Source organism: Rhipicephalus sanguineus, chromosome 2 (assembly GCF_013339695.2).
Source record: "Rhipicephalus sanguineus isolate Rsan-2018 chromosome 2, BIME_Rsan_1.4, whole genome shotgun sequence".
In the NCBI taxonomy this organism is placed as follows: domain Eukaryota; kingdom Metazoa; phylum Arthropoda; class Arachnida; order Ixodida; family Ixodidae; genus Rhipicephalus; species Rhipicephalus sanguineus.
In genome coordinates this window covers 51,113,183-51,136,390 of record NC_051177.1, presented here as the reverse complement: position 1 = coordinate 51,136,390, position 23,208 = coordinate 51,113,183, and the positions used below count along the sequence as shown (strand labels likewise).

The 23,208-nt window shown below is 44.5% G+C and overlaps 1 long non-coding RNA gene across 1 annotated transcript; it reads right to left on the bottom strand.

The window, feature by feature from the left end:
- Window positions 1–5,647: 5,647 nt before the first annotated feature.
- On the bottom strand, window positions 5,648–22,110 carry LOC119381170 (uncharacterized). The gene is made up of 3 exons (XR_007415077.1): window positions 21,829–22,110; window positions 11,171–11,358; window positions 5,648–5,828 (listed from the first exon to the last, which is right to left on the bottom strand). It is a non-coding gene; the product is annotated as an uncharacterized LOC119381170 (long non-coding RNA).
- Between the last annotated feature and the right edge of the window lie 1,098 nt (window positions 22,111–23,208).

Genomic DNA, 23,208 nt, shown 5'->3' with positions numbered 1-23,208 from the left:
GTGCAAATCAACGAGGAGAGTATATTACTTCGCGCCGCCGTTCTTCGTGCGTGAACCTTTCCGCCAGCTTATTCCATTCGCTTTCCCTCGCTGTGTCGGCCCAAAAGGCCGAGAATGCGCGCCGCCCATAGCTTTGCCTGCGCTGCACATACGCTATTATCTGGTGATCACAGTGTTACACTGTTAGCAAAAATAAGCCGAGATGGGAGTAAATGGCTTGTCCTCTAGCGCACGCCCTTATGGGGGTTTTGAAAACACCGTCCGGACGGAGTAAAAAATTTACTCCCCAACAGGACGGGGTTTTTGGATGGACAGAGGGGAGTTTTTGTTTACATCCATAGGGGAGCTTTTCCAGGTAAATATGGGAGTAAATTTTTATAACCATCAAAAAGAAAAAATTCTTTTCGCCCTTTAATTAAATTAGCATCGAAACACGCAAACTGGATCACACGTACACAAACATGCACACAACGTTCGCAAAGTAATACAGCACTCACACTTACAACCGCTCGCCACCACCGCTTCACAACCAAACTTTGGTCACCGAGTATATAGGCACCCCATCTTGACCTCCAATGTAGCTCAAATGGGACACTTCTTTTCCGTGTAATTAAGCAACAAACATTTATGGCGTACGTGTAAATTTGCGGTGGGCTTATAGATACCACTGAGGCACACCTATCTTTTACTATAAACCCGCCTAACATTCAACGCCTTCTTAATTAGCGAATTTTGATTATCAGCTGGCACTCTGTCACATGGGATGTATCCGCCTTAGCAGTACTGTGCGTGAGTCTGTAAAATGCACATAATCGTACACGAACCACGAGCGGCCGTGCACGAACGCTTCAGCGGCACACATTCACGAGCAACACCGGCGAAGAAACGCGTCGCCCCGCCGGTATACCGCGTTGTGGCCGACGGCGTCGCTAGGCCTCTCCCAGGAGTACGGCACGGCTATACGATGAACGACAGCTCGCGATCACAAAATACTTGCTGCTGTACAGTTTTCGTCGCCGTTTTTTTACACACACACTGCCGCTATCCGAGTCCGCCATCCGCGTTAAGCTACGGTGCGATGCACTTACAACGAACGAGACGGCTCGTAGTCGCGGTTCCTGTTGCTCGCAGTACATCGGCGGTCGCATGTTGGTTCAATCTGTTTCGTATCGGCGCTCGCCTTCTCGCTAGACGGTTGACAGCGGTGGTTGCATGGCGCAAAAGAGACAATTTAAGCTTATTCATTCCAGCAGGTTTTATTTTCTGTGAAACATATTCTTTGCTTCACCGGTGGCCGGTGCGAGCTCGTAGAACTCACCACGGCGACCGGTGTGGCGGTGCGAGTTCGCTACGTCTCCGGCTTGGTACCGACGACGTAGCGAAGCCTTCTTACCGCTTAGAAGTTGCAGCCGGTGAAGCATCGGTTCGGTGACACTCCGGGAAGCAAGCGTTGCCGGTGGTCGGAGCGAGCGCGTCGCCGGCGCAGCTCTCACACCGGCCGCCGGCCGGCTTGATGCCGACGACGTAGCGAAGCCTACTTCTTACTGCTTCGAAGTTTTAGCCGGTGAAACTCCAGAAACAACCAGCTGACGATCGCAACAACTTACTTTTGTTACCGATGAAATTATTCTTCGCACTTCTTCGTAACTCGGCACGTTGAAGCGAGGTATCCGTGGCGTGTCGGAGGCTTGCACTTGTGTGCATGGGCACTGCCACTTGACGGGAGAATAAACACGGGACAGCCAGCTCGATGTGTTCGCGGTCGGACGCTGGCGCGAGTTGAGCTTGTCTCTGACCAGAACGGTTCAGTGGAGAAAATAGTCCTACACGTCTGCACAAACCAACCGGCCGTTGCAAATCCTCGCTGCACTGATAACTTCGTTGTCTGTCGACAAATGCTCACACGGGGACCCACACAAGGCACTGGAGCTTCACACCGGCGTGCTGCACGCACATTCACACACGCACGCACGTCACGACCAAACATACTTTTTAAACCTCCCATAGGGAGTTTCTAACCACGTGACCTGAAACTCCGTGGGGAGTTTAACAAGGTCATGTCGTTCATAAACTCCCTCATTAAGCAAGGGGCGTTTTACGACGACATGTGCCGACTTCACTCCGCTACCACGGAGTAAATGATTGGGGCATGTGGGTTTTGGGGGCTCATATGCTGGAAAAGCTCCCATCTCGGCTAATTTTTGTTTACAGTGTAGGCAGACACTATTTTCAAGTTTGGCTGCAGCAGTATTGCAGTATGCTCAAGTCTAGTTCTCTCCTTGAGCCACGCAAGCGAAGTTCTTCGGTTCCTTTTAAGTTTTAAACCTATACGGAGAAAAGAGGTACATTGCTACGTATACACTACACTCATTCAGACACACGTCTGCGTTCCCCCACGAAGTGATGAACTGGGAACCCAGTGCCCCCATTTCGCAAAGACTTCGTCGAATGCTAATTGCCTCACATGGCGCCGCTTTCCACGCAGCGATGCTGCTGAACGCGCAGATTCGGTGCGCAGTGCCTCATGTGGTGCTCGTGCGTGCATAATAACGAGGCTATAAGCTCGTCCGCCTACTTTACGAGCGTTTACTCGTGCCTCGAAAATCCGATTGTTCAGCAGATCAGTGCTGCTGGGATTAGCAAGCTCCGTGAAGTTTAATTATCGCGCGCGCAGCGGACATACGGTGAGTCATCCTGCCTCATTTGCTCGAATCAGTCTATAAGAATCAGTACAGGGTATCCAGCGGGGAATGCTTACATAAGCGGGGCTTATTTCTCAGTGTCTAGATTTCACCGATACTTATAGACTCGCATCTTCTTTGGTTCGAATGATTGCGAAACTGCTCAAGCGGTAACCTGCTACAGGATTTTGTAACGTCCGGGCCTTTACTGGCGGTATTTTGTGACCGAAAGTTGGGCGAGTTGGTGATACATTATGGCATGCAAAACAGCGCGCAAACGAATGGGACGAAGAAGGGAACACAGCGTTTGTGTTGTGTTACCCTTCTTAGTCCCGTCCGTTCGCGCGCTGTTTTTGCCATAAGATATTTTATGACTAGAATGCGTTTTCTTTCTTAAGTTGTTTAAAGGAAGTACGCCGTCATTACAGGGCATCACGAGAGTCTATATATATATCCCGAATTAATGTCCGCTGCAGATTACCCAGCGTTGATTTGCGCTGTTTTGGATGAAGATAAGTTACTGCGTCTGGGCACGTAGCTCCAATCAGTGGACTCCGTGCTGCCACATTTCACGGTATCACTGAAATTGTATAATTACGAGGTTTAAAATTTTGTGATTTCTTACGCGTAATATTCGAAGCCCTTTTAGAAAATGCAAATTTTTAAATATTTCATTCAATGCTCGACGGCACGTTTTCTTCGAATACTCTCATTCGACTCAATTTCAGTATTTCGCTCGTCGAAGACGACTAATAAAGCGTAAATTAAGGCAGTGAGTGGAATATATTTTTCCTTTGAAGGACAGAAGATCGAGCTATAGTTGGTACGGTTTCGTCTACCATCAACTGTAAGGTTACGCTGTGGCGGAAACGAAGGTAGACACAAAATTTATCTGCGCAGTCTCAATGATGGCATTAGCAGCGCCTCCCTTCACTCAGGTGCTGTGTAAGCATGAGAGATAACTATAAGCATTTCATTTCTTCTTTACGCGAGGAAAGCGAAGGCTGACTCGCGAACGCGCCAGTCAGCCTTCGATTTCCTCGCGTAAAAAAGAAATATTTTACCTCGTTGGTCTTATGCTCACATGCGGCAGCGGGCACTTGAACGTATGAAGCACTATAATCCTCTAAGCAATGTAGCAGCCTAGGTGGTATTGGCGGGCTATTTTGTTCTACACGATTTTCAGACCACCAGCGCAAAATTTTCAGAAAACATAGACGAACAAGGATACACGTGCACAACACGGGCGCTGAATATCAACTCAGTCGTTTTTTGATGTGAATGTCATATTTAACTGATGCAATGACGAGCCACGCACGCGCAGACAAAAGGATTTTTTTGTTAAACAATGGTCAGCACCTATGCTGTGTGTATGCTTCGTTGTCTGTCCGTGTTTTCTTAAATTTTGTGCTGGTGTTCTCAAAATTATGCCACAGCAATTGTAATAAATTTGCGCGCCGCGTAGATCCCGAATATACTGGCGACGTTGTCGATCTGTGCGAGTATTTCGGAAGCCACGACTATACGGCAGGCCGACAAAGGCTGCGTTGAGCACAACTCAAGGACGTTAGGAGCATTTATACCGCGGCAAAGGGGTTCGCACGGGGGGGGAGGGGGGGGGGGGGGGAGGGGATGACAAATTTTGCCTATACCGTTACTCAGGCGGAAATTTCCCGTCATTGTTTAAGGAGCAGGGTTATGACCATGCCGTTTTTCAATTTAATGGCGGCTGAAGGCCCCTCATGTTGGATTCCAAGAACTGCTTACCTTCCATCCTTGCTTCCGGAAAGCCAGGGACCAAAGGCAGGCAATTGTGAGAAGTTCGCCATTGCTTCGTTTTCATTTCTTCACACATTGTGAAGCATGTTACATGTTGGATTCGACCACCGGGGGAAGGGGGGGGGGGCGCTGCGATAGCACTTTGCCTCCCCCAACCCCTCTAATGGGGCACCCTGCGAACGCCTATGTACTGCAGTATCTGAAACGGAAATCATTTCACACGCCGGCAAAACCGCTCAAGTGTGGAGCTCTTTCTCATCTCTCGTAAGGGACAAATATACGTATGAGAGAATATGTTGAAGAGATGGTTGAAAGCAACCCATCCCGTATCCCGAACGTATAACGGGAATGCACGACGAAATCTCATTTGGGTAGTATCCCTTACAAAAATCCCATATATGGACTTATATAAAAAAAGCCATATATGGGTATATTAAAAATTGGGCAGATATGGACTTATATGGCCATATAAGGCCTTATATGGCCATATAAGTCCATATCTGCCCAATTTTTAATATACCCATATATGGGCTCTCATATATGGCCTTATATGGCCATATAAGTCCATATCTGCCCAATTTTTAATATACCCATATATGGGATCCCTATATAATGTCATATATGGCCATATCTGGCGAATTTTTATATGCCCATATATCAGCTTTTTATATTTTGGGTCGTAATCATAAAATAACAGCGGAAAAGACGATGGACGAACACACAGAGACAGCACGATTTACCGTCGTTGTGATATTTTGGGTGTCATATATTGCTGCACCTGGGCAGTGTAGCATATTAAACATATAAAGACAGGGACCTAGAGCTACTCTACGGTGCACATCTGAGGAACAGTGTTGCCATCAAATAATAAGCCATCTTTCACTGGTACTTATGGAAAGTTAGTTGGTGTCAGCCACTTCGAGAACTGTGGTGGTTCCTATCACTATTTCTATTAGACACCTTACACTGCCACCTAGTCAATTGCGTGAGAAAACTAGTGTGTGAATCTCACAGGGAACTTGTCATTCCTGGAAATATCACATCAATTTATGCAACTGGTTTATCCAACCACATGAAGCCATGTTTATGAAATAATTCGAATTCATTGAATGCATACTGCCTTACTTTCAGAGACATCATAAAAGAAGTCTTAATCAAAACATCTGTTACCCATACGGGCTGCTGGGGCAGACTCGGACTGTTTAATATTATGCAGCTGCAAAAAACAGTACATGATAACACTTGACGATGGTTGTACATGCAGATGAACCACCGATTTATTCTTTCGGCCTTCTGATAACTTTCAGCATGCCCCGCTCTGCCTTGGAAGAATTAGCTTCAGGATTCTCCGTGTGGAACTCGAACCATCTGAAATAAAGCAAAAGTGAATTTTATTTTAGACGAAATTTTCACACAGGGCACAAATACTGACATCTATTGCCAACGGAACAGTTATGAGGTGGCTGTGCAACCTGCAAAAAGTGGTTAGAGCCCTAACAGATATAACAAGCTTATCACATTTCAAGCACTGATATTTAAGCAGAATGTAAATAACATGAGTAGCATAGTTACTCAGCTACAGCATGCAGCATTTCTTCAAGCAAACACGTCTGAAAATTCCACACGCATTACAATTCACTACTCGACCAAAACTGTGTTTGTAGCACTCACAAAAGCAGTAAAGCAATCAACAAGGTGGTGACCAAACAGTTCCCATGTAATGTATAAAGAGTGGCGACAGTAATGTGCTGGTTTAATAGGAAAGCTCATTTAAAAAGCTTTAGGTATAAAATTTTGCCACAACAGATCATGAAATGTGTCCTTCATATTCTGAATATTGCATGCATCAAAGGTTGAATTGGTGAAGTTGAGGCATGATAGCAGCAGACTTATTTAAAAAGCATGCAGTTCATGTGTGAGAATGGTGAAAATAAATATTACGTATCAGGATATGTCAAGTCATAAACTCTGTGTGCTGCATTCTTTTCTGGTTTAAAAATAGGAGGCATATGCTGCATTTTTTCCCAGCTTAAAATTGGTTTATGTTGAATTAGGGTGTGTTAAAAACAAGTGGGTGCCAGAACCATCTGTTTGAGAACATCACCTCTGTATGTCCCAACAGCAAACATGTACATTTTTTTCATTTGCATTATTTTCTCTAAGGGGACCGGGGGGTGTCATATTTTGTGGAGCCATCGTCTTGCTTTTCAGCTTCATTTGGTTGCGGCCCTGTGTATTGCTAAGGCTCCTTGAGAAAACACCTCGAGAGAATAAATCAGTTGTTCTTGCATGCTAGATTGGACAGTCATCTATATGCCTGCTTAGCCCACAAGACATCCTTGTGCCTTACTCTGTTCCCTGTAACAGGTAATAAACTTTTCCCAATTGAAAACATGAATGAGGAAGGTTATTTTAGGCAAACTAACTTTCGCTAACTTTCATATTATGAATGTAACAGGTACAGAAGAACTGAGTGATTACAGTGAAAACTCGATCTAACAAAGTGATAAGGATGCTTGAATTATTTTGTTAAACGCGGAAGTGTTCTTTACGCATAGCATACAAGTAATAACCTGTGTAGCTGTATATATCACATGACTAGCAATTTTTTTCCTAAGATATTCTGCTTCAACGTGCCTTACTTCAAATTTCCTCACTTCCTTTACACGAGTCGTGTTTCCTGCATACCAGTCGCGGTCACTCTGCCTTACTACAGTGAACATGTGGCCACGAGAATTTTTTGAAATGCTGCTCTATTAGGGGAGTCACATGCGTATGATGATCAAAATGCAGCCCTCCCTCGTTTCACTCTTTCATGCGCTACACTCCATTCGTTAACTTATCTCTCCTCCTGGGCAAGTATTTCTCCTCACTGTGCGAGAAGGATAAGCAGCGAATACGCATACCTGCAGGCAGACAAACAGGTTCTCTTAGCTGCTGACATGACCAGATTTTCTGGTCACGTCACTACCAACTCTGGGGATACCGAAAGGCCCAAAGAGGAGCACAAGATTGTTGTTTATTCCGTGGCTATGTTTGGCATTGTTTATCGTTGCAAAAGTTTGAACTCAAAGCACACATTTACTTGAAATGTTAAAAATAGTGAAGCTGGTTTTGAGGCCCTTCAGCATTAATTAGATTAATATGGTTCTTTTAGTTAAAATTCAATTAATCTTTTACTGAATCAAGATTCTGATCTAACAGAATCACAAATAGGTAGGCGAGTTGGTTTGGGTTCATAATGAAGGGACAAGGGGGCAGCGCTAGGACGAATACAAAGGACGAGAAGACAGGACACAGCGCATGTCCTGTCTTCTTGTCCTTTGTATTCATTCTAGTGCTGCCCCCTTGTCCCTTCATTTTGATCTAAATTTTGAAATAACCATTATTAATTCATACTGATTATTCTAACTTTTTTTTCAACAATCACACAAATTATATAGTAAGTCCATTTCTGTTAGCCTATCCATTTCTTAAGCCAATCCTCCAAAGTGAGTGTTGTTCAGAGCGCGATTCTCTCAACCATTATTGTGAAAAACACGATTACCGTATCAAGTTCAACAATGCCGGTGAAACTGACACTAAAATTAATCCCATGAAGAGACTTGGAATCATGGGAGCTTCTAAGCTCATATGTGCACAGCCTTCGAGGGCACCAGCAAAAAAGGGCAACACGATTGCATTGATCGTAATGGAAGAAAGTACAACAGAAAAGCGCTTGTATCTCAAAGGATTTTAGATACAAACATGACTTCCATTTTCTTTACTGACCAATTGTACTATATACAATTCACCCAGTCTGTATTGTGCTCAGTTGTTTCTTGCGTGCTCCGTCATCTTTTTCTTATCGACATTGTTATGAAGTTGGTGCAGCTGCTGTGTAAGTCTCCCTGGTGTAGACACTCGCCCAGTCTGCTCAGGGAATCTTGCAGAAAATGCCTGTAAGGACTTCTTTTGGCAGCTTGTCTTTTCCCCATATGAGCCCTTGCCCAAGTTTGTACGCAGGAAGGTTAGCAGCCCCATCATCATAATTACACCGTACGCGTCATGAGGTCTCACTTACCCTGGCATGTAAGAAGCGCATTACTTCTGTCGGATACTGGCAGGCCAGGAGGGTTTGGACAAACAGTGTTCTACAGTTTTCATGTACTCAAGAGTGGAACTATTTGTCGAAAAGTACTTTTGAGTTTTGTACATTTAGGAAGTCAGATCTTCAGGTTTCGTGCAAATGTGACTGTAAACGGTCCAAGAGGCGCAACTGCTGACCTCTGGCAAATGCAGACATTATGCACAGATGGGCAGACATTAAGCTCAGGTACCAGTCCCTGTGTATCCTTTCTGTAAACACTGAAGGAATGCAGTGTTCTGTTGTTCCTGTTTGCCAACTGATCCAAAAGAATGTTAATTTCTAATCTGCTCCATCTCTACTGTGAATTTACTGGAATCTACCCAATGGTTTAACCCTTTCCTTACCAAAGATGAGCTGAGCTCGTCCACACAATTTGTACCGTACCGCTCACATCAAAGACGAGCTAGGCTCGTCCACCCTGAAACAAGCATTTGAAGGCGCCGCAGTTAAGCTACCCTGATTCAATTAGCTGTCTTCTCTTTGGCTTCAACAGATGGCACAGTAAAAAATTTAAAAACACGCCCAAACCTTCCTTTTAGTCAAGGAAGGGCTTGATTCTGGCAACTGGAATTAGAAAATGGCATCCTCCTCTGTGCGCAAGAGGTGCGTGCTTGCTTGCAACAGCTCCATTCAAAAAAAAAAAAGTGCTTGTTTGCCGAAGTGTTGTGAAATGAAGAATTGCAGTTCTCCTGTGAATGCGGCAGTGACTACAAAAAGCAGCATAGTTTCTCTAAACTGCTGGATTCGGATGACGATCGTGCCTCAATACGTCGACAGAGGACGCCGTTAGATGTAACCAAACGCCTACCAGCACGTTAAAGGTTTGTTTTCAAGGACTCGTTAGTCCAATTGCGCTTTACATTTCAAATTTCAAAGAGACATTTTCTGCACTGAAGGCTGGAGATGTTAGGGTGCTTTCCGTGGTGCAGTGCGGTGAAGTCAATCTGCATATTTTATAACATACAAAAAATATGTCGCATGTATAATGCTAATAAAGTGTCCTTGAATAATTTTTTTAGTTGTTTCAAGACACTTAGAATCAACCAGCCAAATAAAAAATATGGGTATTTTTGTATCGATATTGGCCAAAAAAAACTCTCCAGGGAAAGAGTTAAATGGGTGTGAAAGCTTTCAGAGCAGCGCACTTAATCAGGCAAAAACAATAATGTACTATCTGCGTCAAATGAAACCCAAACAGCGGCAAGCCTTCACAATGGTACAGTGCGCGCCGTCCTGTCATTACCATTGACAGGCGCGTGCATCCGGTTTGGCCACACTGCGCATACGCGCACCCGTCCCTGGTGATAACTGGACGGCACGCACTATACCATTGCGAAGGCTTGCCGCTGTTCAGGTTTCATTTGATGCAGATAGTACATAACACACAAAAATGCTTGGCTGAAATGTTTGTTTGTTGGGCTGAAAGAAGTGAGGGCGTGATTTTGCAGCCACTGTGACAGTCACCCATTGGCGAGTTGTGGACTTTCACATCAACAACAATGTCAGTGGGCATGGAAGTATACAGTTCTGGTTACTTATATTATCATTGACATGACCATTGAAGTGCGTACTGCTGCTCTCAACGCTCATCCAGCCCTACAAGAAAGGTCTCAAATCGATGTTCACGACTTGAAGAGGCTCCTCAGTTTTTCCCTGGGCAATAACTACGTGTGTTTCGAAAAGCCCATGTTAAGTGCAAGTCCAAGGCACACCACGAATCTGACAATGCAGTGGCTGGAATATAATTCCATTGCTTCTTTCAGCCCAAAACCAATTATTTTTGTGTGCTATGAATATTATCTTTTTTTGTGTGTGTGATTAATCGCTCTGCTTTGGAAGCTTCCAAATGCATCTAATCTATCAAGTAGATTTCTTTCAGTTCATGGTGGAGATGGAGGCAGACTGGAAACTACCTTTTTTGAATGTATTGGTAAACAGGAATAATGGAGCACTCTCTTTCAATGTTTACAGAGAGAGTATGCATTGCCCAGTACCTGAACATAATGTTGTTCTTCCAAACACTTGTGAAAGGCCAGTAGTTGCCTCCCTATTGAACCGTTACAGACGTATTTGCATGAAACCTGAAGACCTGACTTCCTATTGTAGAAAAAACCAAAAGAACTTGTCGATGAACAGTTACACTCCTGCATTCATGAAAACTGTGGAGCACCATTTGTTTACGCCCTCCCAGCTTCCCGTTGCCTGACAGAAGTAAAACGCTCCAATTTCTTACATGCCAGCATAAGCAAGACCTCATCACGTGTACTGTGCAAATATAATGTTGAGACAATACTTCTTTGCAGATTAGCTGGTTCATACTAATTTCTGGTCTTGCTGCACAAGCAGAAAGAAGAAAAAAGGCCACTCTCTATCCTGTCTCTCTTTTTCCTTCCTTCTGCTTGAGCAGCAAGACTGGATTTCCGGATGACGTTGAGGCTGCTGACATTCCTGTGTAAAAACTGAGGCGTGCACTTGTAAGTGGACGACGTCATTGTCACCATTGCGCTTTTTGTCGAGGTTGCACTTGGATACTATTATTCGGCCTAAGACAGAACAAAAAGAAGACCATTCAGCCACTCACGCTGCCATGCATAAAGTCCCTCCAAGGGCGATGACCTTGATCTTTCATGAAACAGCAGCATGAGGCACAGGCGATGCTTCAGTTGTGCAATGTTTCGTTGTGCGATAGTACTTTTGCTGTTTCTCTGACAGAGAACACCGCCACCGCCACTTTTGGTTTTCCATTTACAGTCGTGGGCCAAGATCGACCTGCACAAGGTCGCAGAAGAGGTTTTTAGAATTTAAAACATGACATCCAAACTTCTGCAGAAGAAACAGCTCCCATTTTGAAGAGGCGAACTCAGGCATTCTTTCTTAGCAGTTAAGCTCTGCATATGCAACCTTCATTTTACTTATTTTTCTGAACTGCCACAATCCATCTAAAGCCAACCGTAATGTTCAAGGTGAATGTTTATACTGTATGTAAAGAGAGCACTAAGCTAGGTCACGGCAGCACAACCACAACTCCAGTTAACGGGATATTCTGGGCAGCATTTTTTTTTTTTAAATGGCACATTTGGATACTGATGGTGCAACTACATTGAAAGAGATGCAAAAATTACCTCAGGGTGATTCCACGAGAGATCGAACATGCCTGTCCAATCGATATTTTTGTTTTGCCTGGGTTTTTTATATGTTAAGTGGCCACATTCAAAGCGCATGGAACCGAAAATATTATTTCCAAAAAACGCTCCCAGCGTGCCAAAAAACTATTTGGAGGTGGCCGTGTGGCCATCCTGTTTTAGCTCATCGCAATATTTTTGGATTTCACGGGCAAATTTAACGCGCAGTATAAACGTTGTGTTGAAATTTTTTCTGTTGGTTTTATTATGCATTACTGTGAATTACATCCATGCTTTTTTTATGCTGTCCTCAAAAGGAAAAAAATGTGAAAAAATGCCAAACACAGCCCAAATCAAAAAAGTTTGCTAAGTTTGATGCGTCTTGGCGCCTTTTCTATTTCACACAGAAACTTCAGAACAATGTCAAATGTAGAAAAGAACATTTCCAACATTTCTATAGGAGATCGTTTTCCTACGGGAAGCGCAAAAGAAGAAAAAAAATAGTTAGAGAAGCCAGTTTTTTTTAAAAAAGGTCCATTTTCAAGAAATAAGATGAAGAAAACACCGGTCTCAATTTTAACGACAATTTTTTATTGAAGAGCGCTTATGTCAGTGAAAACACAGTTTTAATATCATATGTCCTCATTTGCTTTGTTCACGAGATATAACGGGCCAAACTGACCCTTGCTGTGTGTGCTCACTTAGTGTGATCAGTGGTTATCAGCTTGCATTGTGCGTAAATCTACTTTGCTCTGGTAGCTTGTCAAGAAAAATGTGTTCTCAGATTTTATTTGTGTCTAGCGTGTGCGAAAATGGGCTGCTGCCATCCTCTGAAGGGCTAACGCATATGTAGTTTGCAGCCTAGAACCTCACCTACAGGCATCAGAGGAAAGGTGGGCGCACCTGTTCAAGATATCAATCGCTTCTTCTTCCTGAAGAAATGCCTCGACTACCTCATCGCAATTCTCATAGATGTAGACAGATTTTCCTTGAGGCGCATAAAGCAATGCTAGCAGACCTCACAGGTGTCGCGAAGATCCTCATCCTATGGCAGTAGCTTCTGGAGGAAGACAACAACAAAAGCAGGAATGAAAGAAAATTGACGCAACGAAAATGTTTTTGTCGGCAATCTTCTTTTTGCGGATGCGTAAGTAATCGGCACAGAATACTCAAATCTAGCCATGGGCTGCATGCATCCTGTGTAGTGAACAGCTAGACCAAGTCGAAACGTTTATACTGAACACCGCCGCACACATTTGTTCACTTAACTACTCATGGTTTCATATTTTATGACCAAGGATGTCTAAATGCTTTGGGGTGTGATAATTAACTTGTGGGCCAGACTCCTTGACAAAATTAAGGATAATGCCCGTCTGGCGCCACCAGTGACGTCTGCTGTTCTCAACGTGGGAAAGCACTTTAGTAAAGTGCCAACAAAACATCATAAATTGGGCAGCTTCGGCCACTTATGGCTTAATCGTGCCGCACCGCACATTTTCTGGCTGCTGAAATGCTGAGGTAAAGGTTAAGATGATACAGGAAGACGTTACCTGCGACGCCGAAAACATGATAGCGGGAAGCGAAATTAACGACTCAGAAATGACTGAGATAACTTTTTACGTATGCTGTTTAGCACAGTGTGCGTTGAATGGGGAAGATGGTTAGAGTGTACAATGCACGTAATGAAAGGGAAGCAAGCAGGCAGTGAGAAAGCACCTCAATAACAGTGCGCCTGCTGATTGTATAGGTCGGCAAACTCACTCATGAGTCGACTCACTCAGACTCAGATCAAGCCGTGAGTCTGAGTCTGGGTGAGTCCGGCTGAGCAATACGTTGGTGAGTTTGAGTCCAAGTGAGTCCGGTTGAGGGAAACTTTAGTGAGTTTGAGTCCGAGTGAGCCCTAAGCGCAACATATATTTATTGAGCGAGTCTGAGCGAGCTCCACCCTTCATTGCCGGCCAATGGACTTATCTACTCACCTATCGGCATTACTATCAGCCTTACACCGGCTTACATTTATACTCAAATCTATTCACACGTGCCTCAACGCACTAGCGTTCATGCTCCACCACAATGTTTATTGATAAGAGGTGTGAGTGGGGGCGGTGGTGCTAAGGGAGGGTTCCATTACCTCCTCCCGCAAACTCTTGCATGGGAAGTTCTTGATAGAAATATCTCATGTGAGTCGCACATTTCATAAAAACGTCCTTACTGGATTGCAACCACTCATAACTACTATTTGAAGGTATAAGATCAAAAGGTGTATTGTAGAGCACCGATTATGTGAGATATTGGCGTTAAAGAGCATTTACACCATGATCGGAAAAGCTAACTTTACACCAGCGAACTCATGAGTCGACTCACTCAGACTCAGTTCAAGCCGTGAGTCTGACTCTGAGTGAGTCCGGCTGAGCAAGATGTTGGTGAGTTTGAGTCCGAGTGAGTCCAGTTGAGAAAAAGTTTAGTAGTCTGAGTCCGAGTGAGTCTGGCTGAGGAAAATTTCGGTGAGTCCGAGTCCGAGTGAGCTCTCAGTGCAAAATATATTTTTTAAGTGAGTCTGAGTGAGTTCCAATATTTTTGCCGACCTATGGCCGGATTTTGGCATTTAGTTACAGATTAAGCTGGCCTGCCGCTGCATACAGATGCTTTGTTTGGGGTGCAAGGCGAGTTTTGGCAAAGTTACCTAAACCATGTGCTCACGGTGTCTTGCGTGCTCCTGATTAGCGAATAATGGCAGGGTAAGTTCAGGTTGTAGGCTGCAAACTGCGTAGGCATTAGCCCTTTAGCACTTTCGCACATGCTAGACACAAAATCTGAGAACACATTTTTCTTGACAAGTCACCAGAGCAAAGTTTTGCTGCAGCAAAACAATTAAAACTAGATTTACGCACAATGCAAGCTGATAACGACCATAAATCGCACTGAAGTGAGCACACACAGCAAGGGTCATTTTGGCCTGTTATATCTCCTGAATAATGCAAATGAGGGCATATGATATTAAAACCGCGTTTTCATTGACATAAGTGCTTTTCGATAAAAAATTGTCGTCAGAATTGAGACTGGAGTTTTTATTATTTTATTTTTTTTGAAGACGAGCTTTTTAGAAAAAAGTTGCTTCTTTTAACTATTTTTTTCTTCTTTTGCTGAAAGCAAATAGCGCGAAAAAACGTAAGACTAGACGAAGAAGGCTACAGCACAAGCGCATACTAACAACTGAACTTTTATTAGAAAGACAAAAATATATAGGCAACCCAAACCACATGTTCACCACAAACACAACCGAAAACCTTAGATGTGCGCATCCAGGTATGTTATCTCTGCCTTAGTTAACGCAAGGGAAGGCTTTGCCACACAGTCATCTCCAGCTTTCAAAATGAAAAAAGCCTCAACTAGCTCACGTGCCGTCTGGTCCCTATGACGTGCGAGCACTTTCGCATCAGACAAGCGAGCAGTACACCTACACTCACGGCAGTGCAGGGCCAAATTGGACGACGGCTGCCCATTCAAAGATCGACGGTGATCTTGCAGGCGCGCATTCAGACAGCGGTCTGTTTGTCCTATATAGTATTTACCGCACGTGAAAGGCACCTGATATACAACCCCCTTGCCACAAACCAAAGGGCTGTCCCTGTGTTTCACCTTACACTCATGCCATTTCTGCACAGTCCCATCCACCTTCCTTTCAACAGCGGCGCATACTCTACCAAGCTTATTCTTGGCCGAAAAAACAACATCTATATCATATCTGGCACCAACCTTCTTGAGATGATGGGAAATACCGTGCAAGAAAGGGATACTAGCGAGAGGCTTTTTCTCACGTACCCTATCATTTTCGACTGAGCCTTTCAACTCAGATTTAAAATCGCGAGAATCCTTTCACACAGGCGGCCCAAATTAGCAGTAGGATAGCGCGCTTCTCGGAGCCTGTCCAGCTGCTTATTGAAACTTTCACACAACAGGTATCCCCGCTAGTATCCCTTTCTTGCACGGTATTTCCCATCGTCTCAAGAAGGTTGGTGCCAGATATGATATAGATGTTGTTTTTTCGGCCAAGAATAAGCTTGGTAGAGTATGCGCCGCTGTTGAAAGGAAGGTGGATGGGACTGCGCAGAAATGGCATGAGTGTAAGGTGAAACACAGGGACAGCCCTTTGGTTTGTGGCAAGGGGGTTGTATATCAGGTGCCTTTCACGTGCGGTAAATACTATATAGGACAAACAGGCCGCTGTCTGAATGCGCGCCTGCAAGATCACCGTCGATCTTTGAATGGGCAGCCGTCGTCTAATTTGGCCCTGCACTGCCGTGAGTGTAGGTGTACTGCTCGCTTGTCTGATGCGAAAGTGCTCGCACATCATAGGGACCAGACGGCACGTGAGCTAGTTGAGGCTTTTTTCATTTTGAAAGCTGGAGATGACTGTGTGGCAAAGCCTTCCCTTGCGTTAACTAAGGCAGAGATAACATACCTGGATGCGCACATCTAAGGTTTTCGGTTGTGTTTGTGGTGAACATGTGGTTTGGGTTGCCTATATATTTTCGTCTTTCTAATAAAAGTTCAGTTGTTAGTATGCGCTTGTGCTGTAGCCTTCTTCGTCTAGTCTTACGTTTTCTCGCGCTATTTGCTTTCATCATGAATTACCAACTCGCCCAACAATCAATCCTTCTACTTTTGCGCTGCCTGTAGGAAAACGATCTACAGCAGAAATGTTGCAAAGGCTTTTTTGTGTATTTGACACTGTTTTGAAGTTCCTGTGTGAAATAGAAAAGGCACCAAGGCACATCAAACTTGGCAAACTTTTTTGATTTGGGCCCTGTTTGTCATTTTTTCACATTTTTCCCCTTTTGAGGACGGCATAAAGAAAGCATGGATGTAATTCGCAGTAATGTGTATTAAAATCAACAGAAAAAGTTTTCGACACAGAATTTATAGTTCGCGTTAAATTCGGCCGTAAAATTTTAAAATATTGCAGTGAGGAAAAACAGGACGCCGCGCGCCGCTTTCAAATATTTTTTTGCCACGCTGGGAGCGTTTTTTGGAAATAAAATTTTCGGTTCCACGCGCTTTCAATGTGCCCGCATAACATAAAAAAACCAGACAAAACAAAAATATCGACTGGACATGCATGTTTGATCTCTTGTAGAATCACCCCTCAACTGAAATACACAGGACATGTAGCCTCGATAGAAGGGAGACAAGACAGAAACGAGACAAATCTCATCTCCTTTCTATGGTGGTGAAATATCTTCAGACACTCTTCCGTTGATAGCCATTCCAAAAGTTCAGGAGAGGAACGATATTTATGCATGAGCATGCCCCACTACTACAGTGAAACCTCAGTGATACGAATCTCACGGGACTACCAAAAATATTCGTATCATCCAAAATTCGTATCAGCAGAAAGCATGAAAAATTAGCATGCGACAAAAGAAAGCTGGCGTACATTTTCATTTATTGTTTTTCAGGGCCGCAGCAATGTCCGCAAGAACCCTGAACGATTGTCAGTTAAGTTTTTAGATGTCGGCAATCATACCAGTACTGATAAATATATGGCCCATACACGCATATTTAATTAATGAACCAGGTGCGTTGTGACCCGCGACAGCAGTAGCCCCTTTAAAATTTTAGTATGTTTTTTTTTTTCATGACACCAGAGTACTGCAGTAAAAGTAACGAAAGAAGCGCTTTGACGCCATGGATCAAGGCCACAAAATTACAGAACCACGGTCTTGTGTTATGATTTTGTTATCGTGGAGGTGTTGGGGATGTTTTTGGGATATTTACGGCCATGCCCGCACAAGTGCGAAATCAACGGTCGTGCATGTTGACGCTGTGAGGCATGACTCCTTCGCAAAGACCGTCCTGGTCTTCTTTTGGTCCTCGTCCACCTTTCATAGGATGTCTGATGCATGAGGCACGCACGTGTAAACACAGTACAACGACAGGAGCCCGCATCAACGCATTAGAAAAAGAAGCATGGCACTAATATCCTCTGTAATCTAAATGCGAAGGCACACGGAGGCACTTAAGAGCTTCAAAGATTCGGGCACACAATCTCGGAGGCCGTGATGCATCTCTGAGGGTTTATTCTGACCGTAAGAAAAGTGTTTTCTGATACCGTGATTCTGACAATTTGGCGGTGCGGCGCGCATGCCCACGCTTGCGTTCCCGCGCTCGCACGTGCTTGGTGCATCTTCCAGGACAGCACCAACAGCACCTCTTCGTACCTGTGCGGTAGCATACGTTCGTATCAAACGTCACTGGGTGAAAATTGGTTCGCAACAACCGTACTCCATTGCATTCAGGCTAATGGGCCTTGGCCGGGACCAACGAAAAATTCGTATCACCCCGAAATTCGTATCATCTGTGATCGTATCACCGAGGTTTCACTGTATTTACACTTACGACAAATGAGATTAGACGATAGTAATGCAGCAGCAAAGGCAAATTCTGCATGAGTGGTACCATAAACAAAGCATGATTTTAGAAGCTTGGGGCAAAACAGTGCTGTGCAGAACACATGCTGAGAGCTGTCACATGCTGGCTTCTATTCTGAGCCTCTGATTACAAGGCATTCTCTTGGCAGCCAAATAGAATGTTGAACAAGATGTCAGGACCATAGTTGTGCATACTCCCACGACCATATTGAAGTGTGTATGTGCCACGGCATAGCGATGACGATGTAACACAATTTTCAGCATGGGCCAAATGCCGCACAGATTTCACGTGTACCTGCCAGGGCATGGTGACGACAATGAAACGTATGGGTTCCTTAGTTCAATGAAAAAATGAGGCCACTGCTTGTTCAGTATCTATAAAGCCGGTCAATCTGTCATGCTCTCTGGTTTTTCTTGTCTCTCCTACTTTTAGAACGGCGCAACAAGGCAGATGAAAAAATGAATGATCACACAAACACAAGTGCCATCGATTGTTCGTCTTTTCGTCTGAATTGTTGCACCGTGCTAAATCTATGCATCCGTACCAACTCGCCCAATTGCCAGTGCTACTGTCCTACTTTGTCACAATATCAAGGCTGCTGAAAGCCACAAAAGTGCGGCTGTGACTTTTGAAGGCCAACCGACTCAGCAACCATATGTGACACTACTTTCACTGCTCTTACACTTTTCATTTTCTCCCGACAGTGATGCATAACTAAATGGACTCAGACCCACTTATCCCCCCCCCCCTACCTGTTTTCCAGTTTTCTGTCCCTTTTGCCTGTATAAAACTATCAACTAGCATTTGAGGCTTTGTGTTGAGCATCACTTTGTTCGTGTCTGCCTCCTAACTTGCGCTGCCATAGTTCTTAAAGTAAGAACAAAAAATAATTTAAAAAAAGGATGGCCAGGTAATGCACCAAACCGACAAATGCCAACACCTTCCCTTCATTTGCGCTTTTTAAGCAGAGCATAACTGAACAAATGAATCGATCAGAGCTAATTGGGATTATATGTGCAGTGCACAGTACCCATGGATTGAAATAGGACACTCGGAGCACATGGCCGTCTGTATATGCAGCGCCGCTCGTGGGTGCTCATGGAACGAAGGTGTTGCATTGAGGTATAGAGCGAGGAGGAGAACATCGACGCAGCAGGTTTGCTCCTTCCGGTCGTCAACTAGTCGGCCTTTTAGTTCACCACACTGCCAGCGTGGCGCTGCAAGGCTTGCGTGCTTTCGTATGCCAACCGAAATGGCTCCCCAGTGCGCACCTCCTATATTGCGGCGCGAGCAGAGGACGCTCTCGTTACACGCGCTTTGGCGATGTGGAACGCACGCTGTGCAAGTAAGACACAGGATTCAGCTAAGAGATTGTGCCTTACATGTGTTCGTTGACGCTACATTGGCCGCTGCTTGCAACACGATGCAGATTGGGCGTTGAACATGGGCGAAGAAAGCGGGAAGAACACAGACATTATTTCATTTCACCGTGATTTGTCACTGCGATTAACCGCGACGATAGCGGGCCCTGCACTTAAATGTTGGCAGAATAGACTGCTTACATGCACACTGTAAGGCACAATCCCTTAGTCTTGCACAGCATTCGTGCTGCATCACCAAAGCGCGTGTAACGAGAGCGCCCTCTGCTCGCGCAGCAATATAAGAGGTGCACACCGGCAAGCCATTTGGGTCGGCATATGAAAGCGCGCAAGCCTTCCAGCGCCACACTCTCAGCGTGGTCAACTACAGGCCGGCTTGTTGGCGACCGGAAGGAGCAATCCTGCTGCGTAGATGTTCTCCCCCTTGCTTTATACCCCAATGCACCACCTTGGTTCCATGAGGATCCACGAGCGGCGCTGCATATACCGGCGGCCATATGCGCTCCAAGTGTCCTATTTCAATCCGTGAGTACTGTACATTATACATGCTATGCGAGGTGTATGCGACTCCTGAGAGGTACGAGGATTATTTACATATTCGACTGCACCAATTTTCTCTCTAGCAAAGCGGCCTACCTTACCGCGCTTGTATGCATGTGTCTAAAAAGAGGAAAGTAAGAAACACTGGCGTAAAATCCTGAGCAAGCGCCACCCCTACAGTGAGGGATAATCCGACAAGATTTGGAGGGGGGCCCTTGCTCGGTCATGAATCAAAATTGAAGGTGGCCGTGGATGAGCCGCTAAGAATACAAAATGCACACCCGTCCTTCTAATGAAATGCTTTATTGAATACGCATGCATTCCCTGTTTTCATTCACACTCGTTGGACAAATGAAAACAGTGAAAATGGTGGGAGGAGAGAATGGGTCGCATATTTGAAATCTCCCGAAGAAGGGAGGGGGGGGGGGCGCTTGCTCGGGATTTTACGGTAAGCAATAAGCTAGGGAGACATGAGAAACAGTAAGCATGACAGAGCTGTGCAGGCAGCAGCATTGAATATGTGTAAGGTCACACTTTGTAACAGCGTGCAATACTTTCAATGCACTTATTATAAGGTCAAGAAGCATTAATCAATTTGACGTGCAATTTCTTGAAGTTAGAAACTAATAAAAATAAACAGTATTCAGAAGCTGAAACAAAAGCAAGTGACCACGTGACAGGCTTTTGTTAGGTGTTCGGCATAACAGCATGAAATTTGCTTTGTCAAGGCGTGTTTATATATGCACAATCTATTTTATTTGTTCTGAAGCATTAAATGGGCAACAAAAGCATTACATAAACAGCCTGTTGCTAAATTATATGCACCTACGTGTCTTAGCACAAACAAGATGAGGACAGAAGGTAGACGCGTAAGAGTGCTGGTCCTGTTGCTACGTCTTTCTTCTGTCCTTGTCTTGTTTGTGCTAGCACACTTACATTCCTCATGAGACAACTAGCCTATTCAGATCCTTCTGCCTCCTAACGTGTTTACATAAGCAACCGCACAGTACCATGCTAATTAAACCACTACCACACAGCAGTGTAATGTATACAACTACGTGAAGGCAGTACACTCATGTATAAAAAGCAACACCGACAGAATATGAAATCTGCTGCTTCGGATAAGGTTCACATGGTCACTCTGACAGAATATGAAAGCTCGCATTGTGCATGCCAGTTTTCATAATCGTGGATGCTCGTTCGTACAATATTACCGACAAGTGAAGGTGATACACACGCACATACTGCACGAACAAGTCTCTACGCTATGCTGAAAACACGGCTCCAGCTCACTATTAACATTATTACGTTTACCCAGTTCAAGTCAGTGTCTAAGCGCATAGTCAACACTTCACCATTAGTTTCAGCTTATTATACCGCTTCGCACACGAATCGCATTGCACACGAACGTGAGCACAAGGCTGCACAGTAAATGGCGTTGCAGCATTGCTTTGCTGTCTTAACAACGATGCAATGCGAGTGACGCCTGCGTCCTGCTCACTATGATGCTCATCAGACAAATCGATCATCATACGCATGCATGTTATCTCAGTTGTTACAAATTTCCTTCCGTAAAGCCGTACCGATGCGTCGTGGCTCTTTCTGCTCGTATGAGCGTAGTCATAGCGAATCGGTAGCGGGGACAATGACAATGTTTGTCACTCGCAAATGGGCATAAGGCTGCGTCTCTACAACGCCTCGTACGCGTGCGATAACACAGCCTTCCGCTGAGTTGCGTACTTTGCATAATAACATGTGCCACTTACCTTTCATACTGTCACGCAGTCGGTAGCCGGTCTCGTGTCGGTAGCCACGGGCGTCAGCCATCAGCTGCGGACATGCTGCGGAGTCCTACGAGCGCCCGTAGTACATTCCTTCGATTCCTTGAACGACTCGTACGTGACTGGCGCTCCAAAAAACGCACGACTTGCGCACGATCTTTGCACATCGCAAAAGGGAGGGCGGCACGTTCTCAGATGAAATTAATGTTCTTGAAGACGTAACGAGCTCATGAGACGCTGACACAGAACAAAAAATAAATGACATTTGGCTTTGACTGTGGATGGCTTTGGCTCGTAGAGTTGATGAAAAAAAAAAGAAAAATACGTGAGCGAGTCAAATTAAAAAGTGCACGCATGTTATTCGAAAAAAATAGTTTACAATGAAAATAATAGCTTATCTTGAAGAGCAATTTATGCAATGTAAGCCAAATAGTACTTCAGCAGATTTGCCTTTTTTGTTGTTTGCGTTTTCATAGCAGACGACAGGCTTCTAGCGCGGACAGTGCGCTTTACTTTTCCATCGGCGGTAGAAGCAGTGCTCTGCATTACTTCTATGTACAGTGCGTTCTTATTTAATCAGAGGTCGATTAAAAAATAGTAGAATTTTCACATAAGACAGCATTTTCTCTTTCAAACAGTGGCATTTCGTACGTACATTGCGTCGAAGCAAAATGAATTAACAAGCTATCGTACTCTGCTGGTGTCGCCGCTACGTACTTACGACGCTAGCACGTACATTAGAGCTCCCTGTACGGTAGAAAATCTTTGTTTATTGAGGTAATTAGCCTTTGTTCAGTGCGGAGTTAGTGATCGAGCGAGATCGCAACTAGCGCGTCTCGGAACAGTACGGAGCTATTCATATCTAGATCACGCCGGGTGTTGACGACGTAGCACTGATTTAATTGGCGCGATGGTTATTAAGTAGAACACAGATATTATAGGTCGCAGCTTTTACTAAAAAAAATGAAGCCTTCGCACTGCCAAGCGCACGGGCGGTATCCAATAAAGAAAAAGAAAGAAAGAAAATCGCGTGGGTGGTGTAGCCGGTTAACGCGCAACGCGGACAGCTTGGTAGTGCTGTTGTCTGTGGGTTCGACTCATGGTTAATTTAAACTTCTTCCTTCCGTCTTCTTTTTTTTAATATTTTAATACACTGCTGTCTCCTAGTAATGTACTGCCTGCACACTAAAAAAAGTACAAATATACACCAACTATTACCCATTATGTTGTTCTGTTGTGGCACTGCTGTTTGCTTGAAAACGTTTCGTTTTTCACTGCAATATGGTTCAAGATATTACAAAATAAGGAATGCTACAAGTGGAAGAACCAGATGAAAAATGAGGGGCACAATGTCAAGAGACCAAA